We start from the raw sequence: 20,943 nt of genomic DNA, 5'->3' as shown, positions 1-20,943 counted from the left end.
TATTAATGGGATAAGGTATATTTTTGAATATCGATTATCGATTTAAGGATTTATTTATTCGGTACTCGAACGAATATATCACATCGAACAAGATATAATATATGAGTTTTCTATACATTGCGAGAATTTATTTATTATAATGGTAGTTATCGAGACGTTGTTGAAATATCCCAAGTAATTTTAAGAAAAACCAAGTATTAAATAATTACATTGATGGAAAAGATTGAAAAAAAATATTTAAAAAATAATGAGCGGGATGTGGCGTGGAAGCGTGCCGACTGTCGCAGAGCTATGACCAAACTGCAACTATCTCCACTAACAAAGCGGATATGGAATGAAAGATATGCGTTTGAAGTGAAAGTGTTTACTGGTAGTTCTATGAACAGTGGATCTCGGGTGATGTTTGATATTCCAATTTGACAGCTTGTAACTTTTGCCAACTCTGGCGGAGTAAAAAGGTATTATCCAACACGGCTACCATCTTGACAGGATAAACCAGGCACGAACACCTAAAAAAAAATTACAGACGGAAGAAATTCAAAGCGCTCGTGTTAAAACAGGACTTATAGATGCGATTTGCAGTAGTACGGGTAAACTAGGTCCGCGCGATTTCATACAGAGCCCACTACGTAGTAATAATGTCCACGTGTTCATTACTACGTCCCCAAGGCTAACGTGCACACTTGTCCTACTCACGGAACGCTAATCGAAATTTGAATCGTAGTATAGCGGTATTCACTATGGATTTTACGTTATAACGTCTCACTAAATCTACATCTCCCATTTTAACATCAACACGAGCAAAAATGTCAGTAAACCCTAAACGCTTTCACAAACATAACCTTAAAGGTCATATCAATCGTTGGCCTTCCAGGCCTTCCACCAACATCATCCTTCTTTCAAACTTTCATTGTGGGGAGGTGGGGAGCATAAGTTGCGTGTGACAAGTGTGTTTCTGAAGCATCGATTTTCGTATAAAATTTTCGGATTGTAAGTTGTCCAGATATCTTAATGCGTTGCATACATTGCGTATAAGGGCCCAATGTGTCCTTACCTTTTTAACTGTTCATGTTCCATCTCATCTCCAATGTTTCTATTTTTGAATAACAGACTGCGCCCAGAATATAAATAAAGATATTAGATACTATAAACAATAAAGAAATTAAGCTAATTAGAGTTATTAGTATGTAGGTACTAATGTAAAATACGTTAATTTATGTCTTGATAATGGTTACAAACTTCGAAGGTCGAGTCAAACTCTTGTTCATTTATTCGTTTATAAATTTAACTTAAACGTTTCATTATTGTGTATGGCTTAAAAATAATTGAAATATTTTAAAATTTGATTAGCGGAATGAATATTGTGAAAATTATTCCAAATCACGCTTTCCAACTATTAACTTGCCTTTGTAATGTATAAGGGCGGCTATTGCTCCGTAAGTAAATCACTCCAACATCTTAAATTGATTATATAATTTTTGGTGAAATTTTCATGAATATTTTTACATGAACGATTCTGCAAAAAAATTGTGACACAAAATAGTTACTTTATGACTTGTTATCAGTCTTTCATGACCACATTTATTTAATACTGCTGTAAAATCATGTTTCAAAATAATCCATATTAAATTCAAATCAGCATTTTCTTAAGACATTATTGTTAATAACTAATATTTATCAAGCATAATAACATTAGTAAATTGAGTAAAATTATTTATTTAATATATAACGTATATATTTTTAATATTTCTGCGAAGTTTCCTTGGTCAACCTTCCTGATTCTCGCTAAAATATATATATTTTCATTTATTAAACAGGACATCCACGGAAATTACAAGGTTAGAGCCCAACGAGGGAACACACTGCGGGCCATTTTCTTATCGACAGGGTTTCTGTGTTTTACCTCATCACTGGACAACGCGATGGCCAAAAAAAATTCCGTATCGTCACACATTAGAGGAGAGGCGTTTTATTTGTACCCAGTAAAAGTACCGGTTATTTTCATGCAATACTTTGTACTTGTGGCAAATCTCCAAAATACCTGTTATTTTCGTACGTTGTCCATTGTCACTGTACTTAGTAACGGCAAAAGCAACGGCGTATAGATAATTGATGTTCTCGGGTGACGTTTCTCGATGAGCGATATGGAATTTGCTCACACAAGCACCACGTGAATTACGACACGTGAGACAAATAATAAAAATTCCAGACAGTTGAATTTAACTTAATTCTTATGGTATTATTACAGTAATAATATAGTATTATTTTTATAACCGTTATTTGCTTTGATTTTCGGTTATATTTTTATCGGTTGATAATTATTATTTTGTACATTGGAATAACCACTGATTGTATGTAAAGATAAGTTATCAACGTGAAGAAGGGTTGCTTTATATATATCTCAAAATAAAATTTTAAAAACATTTTAATTGATAAACTTAACGCTCATACGCAAGCACGGAACAAAGGTTTACGAGTGTAAATAAATGAATGTAGGAATTAAACAAAATTACAGTATAAAGTAGAAAATAATCGTAGATAATGTAAGGCTTCGAATAGATTAAAATTGATTCACTGAACAAGTAAATGTGAATAAAATAACTGTGTATTTCAATGAAAATGGATGAAAATCTTCCGGTCTGCCTTTTTTGCACAACATTTTGTTATTTGTTCCACGGGAGCTCCAACCTGTCTTCGAACAATGACTTCATCTCTATTTTTCTTTACTTTTTACCTTCCGTCTCATCGATCTTCTGTATTCAAGTCTCAAGAGAATACCAAAAAACCGTTGAAAAAATAAGAACGACGAATAATGAAAAAATTAATCAGTTAATGCGATTTTTTCATTTTTTTAATTTAAAATTATGAGGGAAATCATTCGCAAATTCGGGTTGTTTACTTAGGACGCGTTGTTTCACGGAATTTGAACAATTCCCAATGAGTTTATAAAACTCATTTCGTTAAAGACAACATTAGAAAGGACAAGGCAAATAAATAACATACATTAAAATAAATACATTAAAATAAATAAACGCAGGTGTTATTATGGAGTACCAGAGAAAGATTGTGTTAGTCATTAATGAAACTGCTAAGGAAATATTTTTTAAGAGCTTTTGTCAATGTTTTTTTGTTAGTTGCCGGAAGTTTTAAATTACTAGGTAATGCGTTATATTGTTTGTGTGCAATGTATTGTAAGGAGTTAATTCCAAATTTGGTCGTGTAAGTAGATGATGATAAATGTATTTGATTTTATGATCGCGTTTTGTGCTGGTGTATGTCAGAATTAAAGACTGGTTTAGTGTTGGTGTGTGAGGAGTGTTGTTGAATTTGTAGAATGGCAGTTGTGATGTTATACTTTGGCAGGACTGTAAAAGGAAGTATTTGTGTCTGTGAGTATATATTTTTGACATGTGTATCCCATGGCAGATTATATATATTACGTATGGCTCTATTTTGAATTACTTGTATTTCGGAACTTTTTTTTTTGGTAATGGTTCCCCAGATACTAACTAGATAACTCAGGTGGGAGTGGATCATTGCATAATATGTTGCACGAAGTAAAGATGTGGGGAGCACACCTTGGAGTCGATAAAGTACACCGGTTATCGGGGAAATTTTGGATTTTACATTCTCAACATGGGAGTTCCACGAGAGGTTAGAGTCTATGAGTAACCCCAAATATTTCGTTACTTGAACATGTTGTAGCTTTTCATTTCCAAGAATGATATTCATACCCATGTTATCTTTTTTTTCCGAAAGTAAGGTAATGGGTTTTTTTAACATTGAGGCTTAATTTGTTTAATCGAATCCATTTAGCCAGCTTTGCGAGATCTTATTCATTAAAGCTTCAAGTTCCTTCAGATTTTTACAATGGTAGTAAATCACAGTATCATCAGCGTAAAGTTGAAGTTTTCCCGAGATGCCACATTTAGTTATATCATTGATGTATAGTAAGAAAAGTAGAGGTCCAAGAATCTAGCCCTGTGGCACTCCACATGTAATTTTTCCAACGTCGCTTAGGTTCCCTCCGTTATCGACAAGGCAAAATCTATCAGCTAGGTAACTTCGGAGCAAATTTAAAGATTTCCCGACTATTCCCAAATGTTCCATTTTTTGTAGAAGTTGTCACGTAACGAATCGGACACGTTCAAAACTCCCGCGAATTCAAATTAGTAAGCGGTGGTTGTTACCATTGTCACTGTGCGCGCGCACCTGCCTCGCGCACGGCCAAGTTGGTAAAACTGCTCCACGCCACACTCGCCGGCATTCAAACCACCAACGGCGACTCTCACAATCTAGCTTTGGCCCTGCCTACATGTCTGTTCTGCTATCAACGAGGACGCCGTGTTTGCGCGCCTAAATTAACGGCCGCTTTGTACAAGTATTTTCAAAGCCTGTACCTAATCGCTGTGCCTACTCACCATGGAGAAATGTACGCGTAATAGCGCGTACAGTACGGAAGATAACCCTCCTTTTGTGGTTCATCATGTACGCGAAACCTACTACAGATTCATGTAAGCGGACTAACTATCTTTACCTTTTATGTGCCTTTTGTGACTTGATCTACGCCTACACCCACGCTTGCCAGCCAAAACCTAAATTAACAAGAGAGATTGTTCCTAACGAAACGCTAGGGATATTTAGGATGTAAATGACCCATCTCATTTGTGTACCTGTTTGTAATTGTGCTTTGTGAATATACCATCATACCCCATTAATGCGTTTCCTTTGACGAATTCGAAGTGGTTTGTTTGTTAATCAGTTCCCCGTGTAAAAGCAGAAGCTGACCTGACCCCTGATGATCATGACCTCACCTTCTACCACCTGAGCTAACGCCGATATGTACTAAGGCACCCTTTTTGCAATGGACCTCTCACAGGGAAATTGCGCCCCTTTACAAAGTATTTCATGATCTACCGTATCAAAGGCTTTTTTCAGATCTATAAATATAGCTGCCACATATTCGCCCTGGTCTATGTACTGCTGAATGTTAGTAATGAAATCGAAGGTGGAACATTGGGTATTGGAGTTTTTCCGAAAGCCATATTGCTGTGGTGTTAGGATATCGTTGCTAGAGATGTATTTTATCAGTCTATCTTTGATAATTGACTCGAACACCTTTGAAAATACCGATAAAATCGATATTGGACGATAGTTAGAAATACACTTCTTGCAGTCTTCTTTAAAAATTGGTATAATTTTTGCTAGCTTTAACTGGTTTGGAAATATTCCCGAGCCTATGGAGAAGTTGATAAGTTGGGTTAGGTGCCCCGCTAGTTCTTCTTTACAGGTTTTAAGAATGCACGGTGTTACTCCATCTATTCTTGCCGCTGCATTCGACCTAAGTTTCGAGATGACCTTTATTACCTCATCCTTATTCGTCCTAGTCATATATAAGGATTGTCGTGCCTTTGGTGGTACATATATTGTATTACAGTCATCCGGGAATGATGGAATGGCAGCTGCCAATTTTTCTCCAACTGACAGGAAAAACTCATTAAAAGCCAACGCTATTTCACGGGGTTCCCTAATTTCACAATTATTTACGATGAGAGATTCAATTGTGTTGGTGGGTTTATGTACACGATTAGACAGAATTGAGTTAATGGTTTTCCAAGTTTTTCTTGGGTTAGTTAGGCTTTGTTGAAAGCTATTGATGTAATAATTGTTTTTCAGACTTCTCCTATAATTAGTTATCATGTTTCTTAGTTTATTTTTACGTATTGCAAGAGTAATATTACCTGGGTCTTGTTTCCACTGCTTGTGAAGCTGGTTTCGTTCCTTGATTAGAAAATTAAGTTTAGAATCAAACCAAGATGTATTTAGATGTTGCCGCCTTCCTGTTTTTACGTTGGGTGTAGTTTTACCTGCTTCTAATGCATTTTTGACATAATCATTAAAATCTTTGTAACCGTCTTCAGGTTTAGTTGAGTTGATAGCAAATTTGTTAGTCGCAATATAAGATTTTACCGCCATACTGTTGATGATAGGTTTAGTAAAGCGTGGTTTAGTTCTATTATTAAACCATTTTTTTAAATTATTCTTAAAGTCAACAATTAGTATATTGTGGTCACTAAGCGGGTCATCTATATTCGATATGGTTGTTAAAATGTTTTGTCTGTTTGATATAACGTGATCTATAATAGTGCTGCTTGTATCAGTGACTCTCGTGGGATATGATTTATTTTGTATTGAGAAATTGTATGTTAATAAGGTGTTGATAAAATTTAAAGATGAAGGTGTGTTTATGGAAGTGCCAATGTTAAAATCTCCGAGTATTAATGTATCTTGTCTGCTTTTGTTCAGTATTTTTTCAAAATGTGTTAGGAAATCGTGCATGTTGTTTGGGTTAGGTTTTCGATAAATTGCATAAATGTTGACTGGTTTCCTATTACTGCTGCAAACACTAATACCTAAAAATGAATTTTCGTTGGAAAATTTTTCAATGATAGAGCATTGTAGCTAGGTCCTTCTTGAGGGCAGCTATGTAAGCTGGGCAGTTGTCCCTATCTCCGGTTGAATGGTCAGCAGGCTTACCAAATCTGGTGCATGTCGCGCAAACTGGTTTGATGGCTGCATTTGGGCACGACTCACGGGTGTGTTTTTCTTGTGCACAGTGTCCACATGTAAGTTTAGTATCTCTGCAATATTTGTATGAGTGTCCAATCATATGACATTTAGTGCAGACAGTAAGGCCAATAAAATCTCTGACGCGGCAAACAGTCCAGTTCACAAATACTTTCTCCTGTTCAATAAGTACTTTACGCACGATAGCTGGCATTTCATAGATACGATGACAAGTGTTTCCTGTGCGAGCACCAGCTAAGTGGCTTAATTTACAGCACGCAATAATTCTCTCAATGTCTTGAATGTTGGGAACCCCAGTTAAGGCGATCCTTAAAAATTCTTCGTCAGTCAGGTCCCGCGGTACCCCAAAAAATATTAGTCTCGGAGATCGCTTGGTCGGCAGTCGGGCCTTAATTGTGCTTGATTTGTCGAAGCAGGGTGCATTTAATAGTTTTTGTTGCTCGCCTGCGGTTGCCGTGTTTATCAAGATACCTTTATTTCTTATCTTTTTTATTCCCGTGACCCGAACGCCTAGCTCAGATGGCCGAATCATGTCCTGGATAATTTTTTTGGTACCATCACTGTCCTTGGTGGCGTCTACATCTATTGGAAATACGCATACGCCTGGTCTTGGTGCTCCGACACGATGTCCATATTGGGTAAGTGGAGGGGGTTGGTGAGCATCATTAGGCTGTTTGCGGGCGATGTCAGCAAATGAGAGGCTAGCCTCCGTTGCCTCCGCTACTCTCCGCATTACAGGTCCAAGATCAGACTCTAGTTGAATAATTTTTTGTTCAAGTTGTCTTTTTTCGCTCTTCACGTGTCGTACTTTGATTTCTGTCATTCTCAGTTGGGCAGTCACTGTAGCCAGATCAGCACGCATGGTCTCGCGCTCCAACAACAGCTGAGATACGGATCTAAAAACTTCCGACACGTTTCTGGCAATTCTCAGCTACTGGTCTTTTGAGACCTTCGACTGCTTCTCTGCCAAGACATCTTGTAGAGCTATCAGATGTGTTTGAGCTTCATTAAGCACATCTACCCCTGAGGTGCAAGGATATTCTACTTCAGTATCATCCGAGCCTTTGGATGACGCAATCGATGAGGTTTCGTTTGCATCCTCAATTGAGACGCTATTTTCTCCAATAATCCGAGGCATCATTGTGTTCAGATGTCTTTTTTTCGGACGGTTCATTTTTTTAACACTGCATTTTTTTTTATATAATAGGTTTTGTACAATTCGTATTTTTCTTTGTGTTTATTATTTATTCGCTTCACCACTTTAGTTGTTTAGTTTAGTTCTGTTAAAGTTTAACATATTCAAGTCATGTTATTATTTCAGTTATGTGAAACAACTGGCCAACAATTACATAATAACAGAGATTCAATAGAACCTTTACAGAACTTAAAAATTAACTTTGAAATTTGATGAATTGTTCAATTTTTGTGAATGAATCCGTCCTTAGGTAATTTAAATGTAACAATGTCATCAAATGGCCAATCACCACCATTTTTTAAATACCCCGTTGAACGCTGATTCTAGGTAGGTTTCAGCCTTTGAACAAATTGTGATCAGTAGAAAATTACAACTGACATGTTGTTATGCTTGTCAGCTGGTCAAAATTTGACAGATTGCTAATTAAAACAAAATACATAATGGCGCTGATTTGCCATTTCATGACATCGGTACTTGTTACCGTAGAGGAATATATATATTTTCTCCCAAGCTTTTTACAGTAAAGTCCCTATCCGCGTCTGTCTGTTTGTGCGCTTATTTCTTCTAAATTACGCAACGAATTTTGATAGGGTTTCCGATATCATTTAGAATTTTTTTTCCGGAAAGTTTATATATAATTCATGCATATTACTTTTATAAAAGTTTGAGAAAAGTTGATGTTTTGTAATCAGGTCGTAAAAAATATTAACGCTGGCATCAAAATAATGTAGTATGAAGTTGTTTATCTTTAAAAGGTAGAAAGGCGTACAGAAGTCCATGATGGTATATTTCTATCTCCTATGGATAACAAATGTATATTTAAATTTCTGTGAAATACTTTATACAAAGTAAACAACCTAGAATGACGTTTGATACTTTTACTTTAAACTCAATTTGAAAGCAAAGAAACCAAAAATAAAGAAAAGAGAAAGCTACAAAAATGAAAGGATAATCAGTTAAAACGATTTTTCCAGTTTTTAAATGGAAGAATATAATACTTCATTCAGCGTTATTTACTCATGGAAATATACACAGGTAAAATGGCGGTGTAGTTTCGTTTTTTTTTTCGTAGAAACGTATTCCGATGTTTAACCAATGCTGTTAATCAAGTTGATTTGATTCAGGCACGGAGGCTCCCGTTCGTACGAGTGAAGCTTAATTAATTTGCGTCCGGTCCCGGAGCGCCGTTTCGCAGCGGATATCGGTCGCACCCGTTACGTCTATCGTGCTTATTTACTGGGTACTACACACCCCTACTACCTACATTGCAGCGGTCTTACTATATTATATAAATATTTTATGAGACATACCTGTAGGTAAAAATATTATTATTTATATGTTAGCCATTACGCGGTGAAACAGTTTGGAAGTTACGCACTAATTTCAATGATATTGTTTGGGATCTACCTCAAATTGCAAATTTGAGGTTTATACAAATTATCACAAGTTTTGCCTAATATGGTGGTTTGCACGGAGGGTAACTCTATACGGTGGACGAACTTGATATTTCTGTGTTGATTAACTGTTTTGTAGATTCATGCATTACTTTCAGCAACGTCTTGAATTTTCACTTTATATATAATTTTATTTATTTTTATATTACCTAATCAACATCTTTTTAGCCATATGCCAAAAATACAGTTTTTCTTCTCCTTTTACATACTAAATACTTATTATTATTTATTTATTATTTTTATTATTTTTTTTTTAGAAAGCAGTCACTTTGTGTTTTTTTAAATTTTTTAAATTATATTTTACCCTCTTTACAAATATAAGGTAAAAAAGTCCCGATAAACTGCTTTTTAGCAGTTTGTCTAACGGCTTCTTTTCGTAATAAATCTTATTAATATAATAGACATATTAATTGAAATAAAACAATAACTTGTAACCACGATTTGTAATACAATTAATATAGTTTAATTTTATACCCTGAAGATGCTTGTGTTAAGCGAAACCGGTCGGTATTAAAAAAATAAACAAGTTAATAGTAGTTACAAAGAAATCAATTGTTTTATTTCAATTAAATACTCTATTAATTCCTCTCCATCAATATGTATAATTTAAAATTTCTTAAGTCGGTCAATAATTAAATATTTTTTTCTGTACATTTCTCCTACCCTTCCTAAGAATAGGTCACACCTAGAGGTAGGTAATTTAAGGCATTCAAGTAAATTATATAGAAAAGTAATTAAATTAACTACTAAAACTGTTGTTCTCTTTTTTGTGTGTGAAATTGTAAAAAATATATTTCAATAAAGGCTGATTTTTCGGCACTGAACTGAAAAGATGACTGAAATTTGGAACTTATTTTGGCACTGAACTGAAAAGATGACTGAATTATGGAACTTATTTCGGCACTGAACTGAAAAGATGACTGAAACATGGAACTTATTTTACGGGTATTTTGATATTTGTTATTTTTGTATCTGTGGTCGAGCGGTTAAGATCCTCAACTATGAATACGGAAGCCGCGGGTGTACAAGAAACCGTGTTTGGTAACCAAATTCTGTATATCCAGGTACTTCTCCACCTTCCACGTCCATATTTCTTTCCCCTTCTTACTCCCTTCAGCCTCAAAATAAACCCAAAATAGGGATGCAATAGTTTCACTTAGTAGGAAGTAGTTTGAACTCTTTTGCTGTGTACACATAAAAAAACGATTTTTTTTAATAAATTTTTATAATTATAAATCAGAGCAAATCAATGATGGTAAAATATTTAAATTCACTTTCAATGGGCTTTTTCTTTATTCTTTTGCAACTTGCCAAAGTAAAACTCAATTAACAGAGTAAAAACAAGAATTTTGGACAGAATTCCAATGCGATTGCTCCTAAAAATGTACGTTTACATTTGTTAATGCATATTTGTTAATTGCACTAAACTATCAGTGTTAACAAATAGAATCCTTATCTTTACGGGTACGACTGAGGTTAGTCTACTGAGTTTTTGCTCAGTTTGGTTGGTGAAAGCGGCAATTTTATTTAACTCCAGATCGCAAGCAGCGTGTTGGCAATTGATGCTCCGTGGCGTAGCGCACCGGGCGGCGTAGCGCCGTAGGCTGTAGACATTTCGTAGGCGATTCCCGGCGAACGATATAATCATTTATTCATGCATGTTAACGAAGGTTACGTAGCCGTGGGCAAAATTAAATATTGTTGTGCTGAGATGGCTTTATTCTGTTTACACACACTGCTCTTTTTGTGATTGTTTAATTTTTAATTATCTCGATGAACAAACGCCGTAAATAGGAAATACCGTGAACCCGGAGAGTTTTCTAAAAACTTTTAATGTCAATAACCTCTATGAAAAGATGTAATAAGATTAAAGTTGCATTTTTCAATCACATTTTTAGGAGTTTAAGATACTCTCAATATCACCTAGGTGAAAGACCACCATTCATATTCGAAACGTTATTGGTTTAAAAGATTTAGTTATGTTAAGCAATATCCTGAGATTTCCAAACCTTCATCTACCTCATTTCCCACACCTTTATTTCCTTCAGTCTAACAACATTTCGCAATGGGATCTGTATTTTCGCTGTCTCCAGGCAATGGATTTCTTACATAATACACATCAATTATCACATAACACATCAATTCAATAAAAAATAATATTTTAGGTATAACTTTCCACTAAAAAAAAATCCAGAAACTTCATTACAACTGCATATTAACTCACACATATAAATTATCAATATAAATAGTGAATATCTATTTTTCTATATTTTTCTATTTTAATTTTATTTTATATGTTTAATTAAAAAATAAACATTAAATATTTTACACTAGTTGCACATTTAATTTTGTGAAGTAATAGTCATTGCACATATTAAGCACGTGCGTTTTTGCTTTGTAACTTATTTTATAAATCAACACCACATACTTGCTATATCATGGTTACTACAACAAATAGTAAACACAAATGTATTATAAACTACAATTATACAGAAACAAATATAAATTGAAAAAATCTAATAAGCAATAATTGTTTAGTAAAATACTTGTTTTCATTCAATTATGTTGCGGTTTTAAATAAGTCCACGTAGCATAGTGGCTAGTGCAACCGACGGGCAATCGGAAGGCTGAGGTTTCGAATCCCGTCGGCGGCATTTATTTTTTCTCGGAAGAATTTTTCAATTTTATATAGGTGTTACATGCAAATAATTTTTGTTTTTTAATATTTTATTATCCTTTGTGCTTTGCATAAAAACCTTGTCTTATAAACATAAGTTTATCTTTTAAAACAAATACAAATGTATTACATCAATTTCATGTAAAAGTTCACTAGGGCATAAATAACAGTTTTCTGTAGGTACATACTTTTTCTTTGGTGTCTTCACATACGAGTATGAATGATACACGTTTTCTTTAGAGATTCTACGTGATTTTTAATAATTGAATTTTATGTGTCCCTCAAATAATGTTTTCAAACGGTCATCCAGAGATCCTCACCAGGAAGTGAAATATATTTTTATTTATGATTTCCATTTGACAGGTTGGCAATTGAATTTTAATGACTCAATATTTTATTTAACGAAAAGATGGCATTTTCTTGAGCACTTGAATTTAATGTATTATTCAGCTTTCAAATTATTGAATGTTAACAATTTGGTTGATAAATTAATGTAAAAATGTTTGAAGGGTTCTCGTTGCTTCCAGTACAAATTTGAAAGAAGCAATTAAACGATTAGTCTACTCGCTAAGTTCTCCATCATTGCACGGGCAACATTTTCAGCTTATTATGGTTGTAGTAGGAGGAGTAAAATCATTTCAAGGTTATTTATAACCTTAAAACCTTTAAAAAAGCTTTTTATCGCATCGCGTTTATAGAGGGTTTCCGTGACGAAGAAAGACTTTCCTCGTTGAAATACGAGTACAGTAGTTTCTGTAGAAACATCTGATCTTGACAAGTAGATCAAACTTCTCAGGTAATCAATGGCTTCATGTTCAGATTGTTGCCACTTCCCGCTGCGTGTCGTGAAGAAATAAATTACCTCTTGCTTTGGAAATAATTGATACAAGTATCGGGAAAGGGAATCTAATGCGGGTTTTATGAAGTAATGAATCATTATTGTCGAAAGAAAATGAAAATGAATGACGTATTTTACCGTCGTAGATTTTGCGATAGCGTAAAAATAATATGATAAAATACATAGATGAATTGGAAGGAAAAGTAAACCTGGAAAATTGTGTTAATATAAGTTTTTACTTGTGCCGATTTAATCAAAATACCTATTTGACTATTTTTAAATTAATTGTGTACAGACATTTATCATCGCTATATATATTTTTCTTCATTTTTATTTCCATTTTTTTTCTTTCAAATAATATGTAAATACTAATACAAACATTTTGGCCTCATCACTGATCATTTTGCAGTTTAATATAATTTTTTGTCAAAAATTGTATGGGAACTTGAATGCTGCCTCGAGGAAAACTTGTTTTCTGCTTTCAAAATACCTCACATACCACGGTAGACCGATTTAACTTGTCTTCTAAGTTTCTTTTATTAAAAGTTATCAGAGATGGTACCAAATGCTGGTAAGTTTTTTTTTTCTATCATAATTTTTCACTACTAAGCTTTTTGATTCAGATAACATATGTGTCCCTTTTTTGACTGGATATCTAAATCGTCGGCTTCAAATTGTTTCCAACTTTTAATTTTGATAGGAAAATGACTTCCTATTGCAAACCGGCGATATGCTTCACGAACCAATGTTTTCAGTGAAAATATTAATCACAAAAGCAATTAAAATAATCTGATTAAGTGAAACGAGCTTGAAAGTGGCTCCATTTAAAGCCTTTTGAAAAATATGAAAAAAATTGCGGCTTCCGTTACATTTTGTTTACTTTTCGTCACTTTACATTACTACAAATATTTTCATAACCGAAGTTCTTTTGTACGATGGCATCAATATTTCCTTTGATATTTTTGAAATAATCATGACTATAAAGTAAATTTTTAGAATGAGTATTTTAAATTCATAAATTTAATTGCGTAATAAATAAACCAAAATCACTTTATCTAAGAAATCGTCATTTATATTACTACTAAAGTATCTCGAAAATATTTTTGTTGTTCGTGAAGTTAATTTGACTTCGTGTCTCCTTTGTTTAACCTTGAGACGAAACGCTAATCTTCTTGAATAGCTAATTAATTTACTGCTGTTCTGGAAAGTTTTTTCTGTAAATTTGAGAGAATTAAAAGCAATAAGCAGGAGTTAGTAGGGGGAAGAAGGGACAACATTTTGGACTTTGTTTATTCGTGTAGCAGCCACTGAAAGGCGTAATACAGCGATCCCACGTCGACTAAATTTACGTTAATAGAAATTTACTTCACGTGTCGCTGGGTTTGGAGAGAATGGCGGCTACTAAAGTATATTTTCAAATATAAACTCCTTGTACCGCATGGCTAAAAGGCGTATGAATACAGATTTAAGTTATTTGGTGTATACGTTTTTTTATGGGAATTTATATTGCAATTCAGTTTGTTAAAGTTCATCAAGAAATAGTTTCTTACAACTGTATATATACTCTGTATAACAACTGTATATAAACTACTTGGTATGACCTAATGCAAGGATGTTGTTTATCCAATAAATATTTCCCGGGGCGTTACCCAGTGGGTGAAGAAAGTTAGCACTTTCGTGCAGCTTTGACACACATCAATATTTTTATTTTTTTCGTTGTTCTTCATTATATTCAATAATATTATTATTAATAAAAAACTCCAATTGTTTTTTATTTTTATTTTATATTAGAAAAACAAACCGTACATGATTTACAGAGATTAAACAATATACAGGAATAAGATACGTCATGTTGGGTACCTGTGATATGTTTCCTTGTAATGTCTGCTAAGTGGTGTGTTTATTCCTTAATTACCAGGTGATGCGTGTAGTATATAGGTGTGTGTGTAATGTGTGTGTGTCTGTCTGTATGTATGCGCGTTGAACAGTTTAAATTATTGACATGATGCCACGTTTGATTATAGGCAAGTTCTGCCGCGTAATAATTATCACGCGTGACAGCTGTTTCAAACAGCTTGATAATGCCTTCAGAAGGCGAAATAGATGTCAAAGAAAATTTCCAAGAACCTAGCTACAAATCCCTACAGTCCATGCACTGTTCCCGTATACCGTTCAGATGCAATCCAGATACACTCACTAACCAATAAGATACATGATCTGGGCAACAAGTTTGGGGTACTATTGATATCTTTACTGACTCCATTTATAGAATTAAGCGTAACCTAAACCAGCACTTTGTTGAATCCTACAAATTATATTAGCCTTGGTAATGTAGTTTTAGTGATTTGTCTTTTATTTTGTATTGTTCTAATTTCTGTATTATTTTATGAAACTGTTACATGTTTTACGTATTCTTTCAAATTCATTTTATCAGTTCAACTTTATTTCATGCTTAACAAACTTTGTGTATAGTTTTCGATAGCTCACTAGGTATATTCTGTTCTTAAAATCAAATATAAAAATATATACATATAATTAAAAAATAAACAATTCTTCGTCCTTACAAAATTAAATTTCGTTTATATAAAGTCCTGGAGCGATCAATACCCTAGTGGAGCTTGTAGGCACAGTTTTATGAAGAAATTAAATCACAATTAAGTTAACTTTATGATGCTCCTCGCTAACTCCGCCCACAGACTTAGCGTTTTGAGTCATACCGACCCCCAGAGAACCTTGGTAACTTTGCGGTGACCCAAATTGATAAACGTGAATTTAATTTTTTAAATGGTTTTCTTATCATAGTAAAACATGGTTGTAGGAATATACCTGATGCATATATGAGACAATAATAACTTTCGTTGGATTTTTTCTGATTTCATAAACGTATAGTATTTAATTATTGAAGACAATATTAGCGATTCCTAAACGAATATTTGAAACAGAAAAATCAGAAAAAGATACGGTCACATCTAGGACTCGAACCCAGGACCCTTGTCTTGCCGGGGTATTGTCTTCAATAATTAAATATTACAATTTGAGGTTTAACTAATTAAGTAATTCCAAAAAATAAAGTTTAAGTATTTATTTGTGCTAAAACAAAATGCAATGCAATAAACGTTTTAACGCTCGCATATATGGACGTATTGCACGGCGCACGCACCCAAAGAGAATCCACAAGCGCTGCGACATATTTGTGTACGTCCAAAAAACCGACAGCCGAAGGATCGCAGCGCGCCACCTTCGTGTTGCTCGTTCTAGTATATTTCGTAATTAAAAAATGAATGAAAAGAATAGACGAACAATAATATTTTTTTGTTTTGAATTAGATATATTGTAAGGTTAATTTGTTTTTACAAGATTTCAGGCCACAGTGGAAAGTAAGTTTTGGAGATAAAGAGTTTTGGGTGTATTCGTATTTTCATTTGAAATGTTGTATGTAAAATAAGGTATTCGATCTAGTATTGCGTTCAGGGCAACGAAATACAATATTTTCTAATGGTCAGTCAATAAGGCAGTTCACGATATTATACAAAAACAGTACGCCAATTTTTCTCATCATTTATAAATGGTAATTTGTAAATTTTCAAAGCGTTACGACAGATATGTAAAAAAAAATCTTTTCAACTTGGTTAATATAAGTATAAATATATTGTAAATTCCAACGTTTTAACTTAGTTTTTAAAAAGGTTTATTAAATGGTTTTGTAATGCTTAGAATGGAGCCCGGTTTAATAACATGACATTTTTGTGAAAATTCATATTACGATCATTGAAAACGTTGCTTTTCCAATGGTGAGGGACTTAGCCAGCAGAGTTATTGAATCCACTTATCTGCTATCATCTGGCTGGGAACACGACGCATTTGTTATCTTGGTTAAGATTTAGCACAGCGGAAAAGCACGAGATGATTTATGGATTATAAAGAGAAAGCTGTAGGGCGTTCCTTTTTCTCTGCTTACCTTTGCGGATAATTGGCATAATGGTTGACAGGATTGGTTGAGATTTGTGAAAAATTTACTGTTATTTATTAATAATATTTTTTTGTTTCAGGAGCAGTCGCGCACTTATCAAGTGGGATTACATTTTGTAGGTACGAATTTATTTAATAAAAAATTACCTCTTAAGACCCTGTAGATATTTTTGATCATAGTCAATAGGAATAAGTGAGGTGAACCAGAAACCATTATTAGTATAAAGTGTCGCCAACATTGGCGACAATTGTATTAATAGACATACATCTTTGGTTCAAATCTGGCCGGCGCAAGTGAATTTTATAAATTCATTTGCGTTATTTCACAATACTTATGTACTTCCTCAGATTCATATTTTCCATCTCCTTCCCCTCCTCACACCTTTAGCCTCATAAGATACCCCTTTATGGATTTTATATTATCACTGGTCCCAAATGGTTAAAAGCTATATTTGTAACGTGGTGAATTTGGTATTTGTAATTTTAAAGTTTGAATTATCCTAGTTTCACGCTGGGCGAAGGTTGCGAGGGCAAATTAACTAGGGATCCCGGTTTTTTATACCGCTCCTAACTAACTCCACCAATACGTAATGTTTCGGACTACGTAAAAACAAAATGTTTTTTTCAAAATTTGACACCAATTCAAACATAATATTTATATCATTAACTTATTATCAGCAGTTTTTTTCATGTAATATTTTGTAACATTCTTTCACGTAATAATATAATCAATTCACAACAATTGGAGAAAAATGAGTATCTATTGCTAATATATTATAAATCTCTTCCTAAAACAGGATTGCAGTCCATTTCCTGATAAAGCTTAAGTAAATTCCTAAAATATCGGAACATGCGTTTATGCACCTGCTTTACCTTGATAACATACAATAATGGAAGACAAAAATAATAGAATTTTTATGAACACGTGTTCTGACAATGTGATAATACATTCGTTTTTATTTTATTAAAAGTTCATTAGAAACCCTAATAAATTTTTCATTCGCAAAGGGCCTGCAATCCCGTTTTTAACCAGCTTACTACAGTTTAATATTTTTTCTCCCTGTACCTTTGTGTACCGTTTAACCTCAGTGAGGTGTTCATACACGCTAATCTCCGAAACCGGCTGACCGATTGCAATGATTTTATGTGTATGGGTGGTTCCATATTGAAATATAGGATAGTTTTGGACCCTAAAAAATCTCTGCAATGTAATGAGATATGGTGTCGAATTAACGTAGATGTAATGTAGTTTTTTAACAGTAACATTGTGTGTGGAAGAAGTCGGAGGCTCACGAGAAAGACATTAGCAATAGCAAAGCATTATGGGAGATCTACTAATATAATATATATCTTCAACATGGATTCATTAAAGGTAGATCTACTCTTACCAATTTGATATTGTACACGAATGATATTGTTAATGCCCTTAATGCATCACATCAAACTGATTCCATATATACTGACTTCAGTAAGGCATTTGATAAAGTAAACCACAAAATATTATTACGTAAACTAAAATTGTTGGGAATAAGAGGGAGCATGTTGGAATGGTTTAAGAGTTATCTATTAGGAAGGTACTTAGCAGTCAAGATAGATTCGTTTACTTCTTATACATTTGCTGCCTCGAGCGGAGTACCACAGGGATCTCACTTGGGCCCAATATTATTTTGTTTGTTTATCAATGATATTGTTAATATTTTTACTAATGTTAAAGTCCTGTTATTTGCCGACGATCTGAAGATATACAGAATAATCAAAGACGATGACGATCGCGCAATTTTGCAGTTGAACCTTAATAAACTATGTGCGTGGTGTTCTGTCAATGATTTGCAACTAAATTTAGGTAAATGCCAGATTATCAGTTTTTACAAAGGCAAAAATCCACTTAATTTTTCCTATTTTATGAATGGTGCTAATCTTCTTCGTGTATCACAGATTCGTGATCTTGGTGTTATATTCCACGAGAGTCTACAGTTTAACGAACACATCGATGAAATAACAAGCGATGCGATGAGAATACTAGGTTTTATTTTGAGAATGGGAGCAAATTTTAAAAGTATGTCAACATTAAAACATCTGTATTGCTCGTTAGTACGAAGCAAATTAGAATACAATTCCACCGTATGGTCACCGTACTACAAGGTCCATTCTCAATCATTAGAAAAGGTACAAAATAAATTCCTTCGGTACATTAATTTTAAAATGAAAATTCCAATCGAATTTATAAATTACAATAACTTGCTTGCTGAAACTAAACTTCTTAAATTATCTGATAGAAGAGTGTTAATTGATTTGCTATTTTTATTCAAAATTATTAAATCTTTAATTGACAGCCCTAATTTGTTGGAACTTATTTGCATTAATGTTCCTTCTAGGCAAACTCGCAGTAAAGATACTTTTAAATTTAACAAGAACCTCAACACTAATTATTCTATTTTTTCACCAATTCCTAGAATTCACAACCTTGCGAATAAATACTGTGAACTTATAGATATGTTTGGTTTTGACAATTTTGTGAGCTTTAAAAGGCAACTTATTTCGATTCTATCGGCTAATAATTAACTTTTATAGCTTTAATAATTTTATTACATCTTCTCCCATTCGAAACCTTTCAAGTAAATTATATCCATATTTGTTTGTTTTTTATTTGCTCTACTATACACTTATAATTGTATGCATATACCTACTAACTACTTTTTATACATAACACTATGTTCCATCTCAGATCTTATTATTTCTTATTCATGTCGATATTGCTAAATTCTATTAGTTTTTGCTTTTTACAGGTGCAACTCTTATTTTGTTATTTTTTTTTTTTTTTTTTTAAATCTCTGTTATAATGTTCTTTACCTCACGAGTAAGTTACACTCTAATTTATATTGGTTTATCGATTTGTTAAACTCACAATTAATACTGGGTTTAAACACACCCACTTACTTACTTTTTATGTTGAACTTTCTTTTACTTACTATTTCATGCTTGGGTATATTTTATATTGAATCCATCTTATTAGTGTTTTGCTAATTTGCACAAAATTTTATTATATGTGTTGCTTTCTTACAATTAACTCCATTTATCTTCTTATGTTCAATTATTGTAATCAATGTAAATGTATATTTTCATGTAAAAGCCCATTAGGGCGTAAATAAAATAATAAATAAATAAAATAAATAAATATCTCTGTGCGGTAGTCACATAAAAAAATAAAGTGTGTGGCAAGCCTACGCACGACGGAAGTGAAACTTTTAGCATTCTTCTCTCTCTCTTTTCATTTCATTCTCTCTTTTTTCTGTCTATTGACATATTTATAAGTAGCATGTGATAAAAAAATTAAAAGTTATAAAAATATGGGATTCGAACCCGGGTCCTGCATAACGAGTGTCGAACGCTCTGCCTCTAGACCGCGAGGAGAGGTATCTCGCGCGACGAGAACCGCGTATACAACGTGTACTTCTCAATTGACTTGTCCCGCGCAACTTTTCGTTTTCAAACACGGAAAATGAATAATATCACATAACGTCTCGTTAACGCTTTATATAGGGTCGAATCGAAGATATATCGGCAGTGTGAAGTCATATCTGTCGTTTTTCAAAATATTTCCGTATATTTGTACGTTTTGGAAAAGATCTATCGTGTTTTAACAGTCTCATACCCGTATGGAATCTGAATTTGAAAAACATTTCTAAATTTTGAAAAACTCACTTACGGCTGTGTTTTTTACTAAAAAAACTTGTCACGCACGTCTGCGAGGGTAATTAATCGCGTTATCGGCCTTGATTAGTAATTTTAATGATTCAAAATAAAAATAATTAATCAAAATACCGAGCGACTCTACCGGCTCGATTTGTAAGCTATATTTCGACCAAAATATCATATAGTCACAATATCTAAAAGTCGCAGCACGAGAGCATTTTATCACTTTTCCTCGTATTAAAAAAATCACAAAAAGAAAAAAAAATATTTAAAGCGGGGATGGAACCTCGGTTCTTCACGACGACAGTCGGGCGCTCCGCCTCTAGACCGCGAAGCTGAGTTTGGAGAGTGACCTAAACTAGGTATATAATATTAGCTAGGCTCCTATAGCGAAATGATCACGGTTTTTCGTGACAGTCATGAGTCGGTTTTACTCCGGTCCTCGAAAATGCATAACTCGCGTAACTAAGTTTCACTTCAAAAATTTCTGTTATCTTTACGAAATTATAATGTTCATATCGTAAAACAA

The 20,943-nt window shown here is 33.7% G+C and overlaps 1 protein-coding gene across 1 annotated transcript in view; it reads left to right on the top strand.

The window, feature by feature from the left end:
- Nucleotides 1-20,943, top strand: part of Hs3st-A (Heparan sulfate 3-O sulfotransferase-A) — a 420,705-nt gene that overhangs the window by 123,500 nt on the left and 276,262 nt on the right. The window contains exon 2 of the mRNA XM_089634585.1: nucleotides 16,802-16,841. The gene's annotated coding sequence lies outside the window, so the exon portion shown is untranslated. The remainder of the gene's footprint in view (nucleotides 1-16,801; nucleotides 16,842-20,943) is intronic.

This window comes from Hesperophylax consimilis, chromosome 8, assembly GCF_061612785.1.
Source record: "Hesperophylax consimilis isolate HC1 chromosome 8, BYU_Hcon_1.0, whole genome shotgun sequence".
NCBI lineage: Eukaryota > Metazoa > Arthropoda > Insecta > Trichoptera > Limnephilidae > Hesperophylax > Hesperophylax consimilis.
This window is presented reverse-complemented; position numbering and strand designations above follow the sequence as displayed.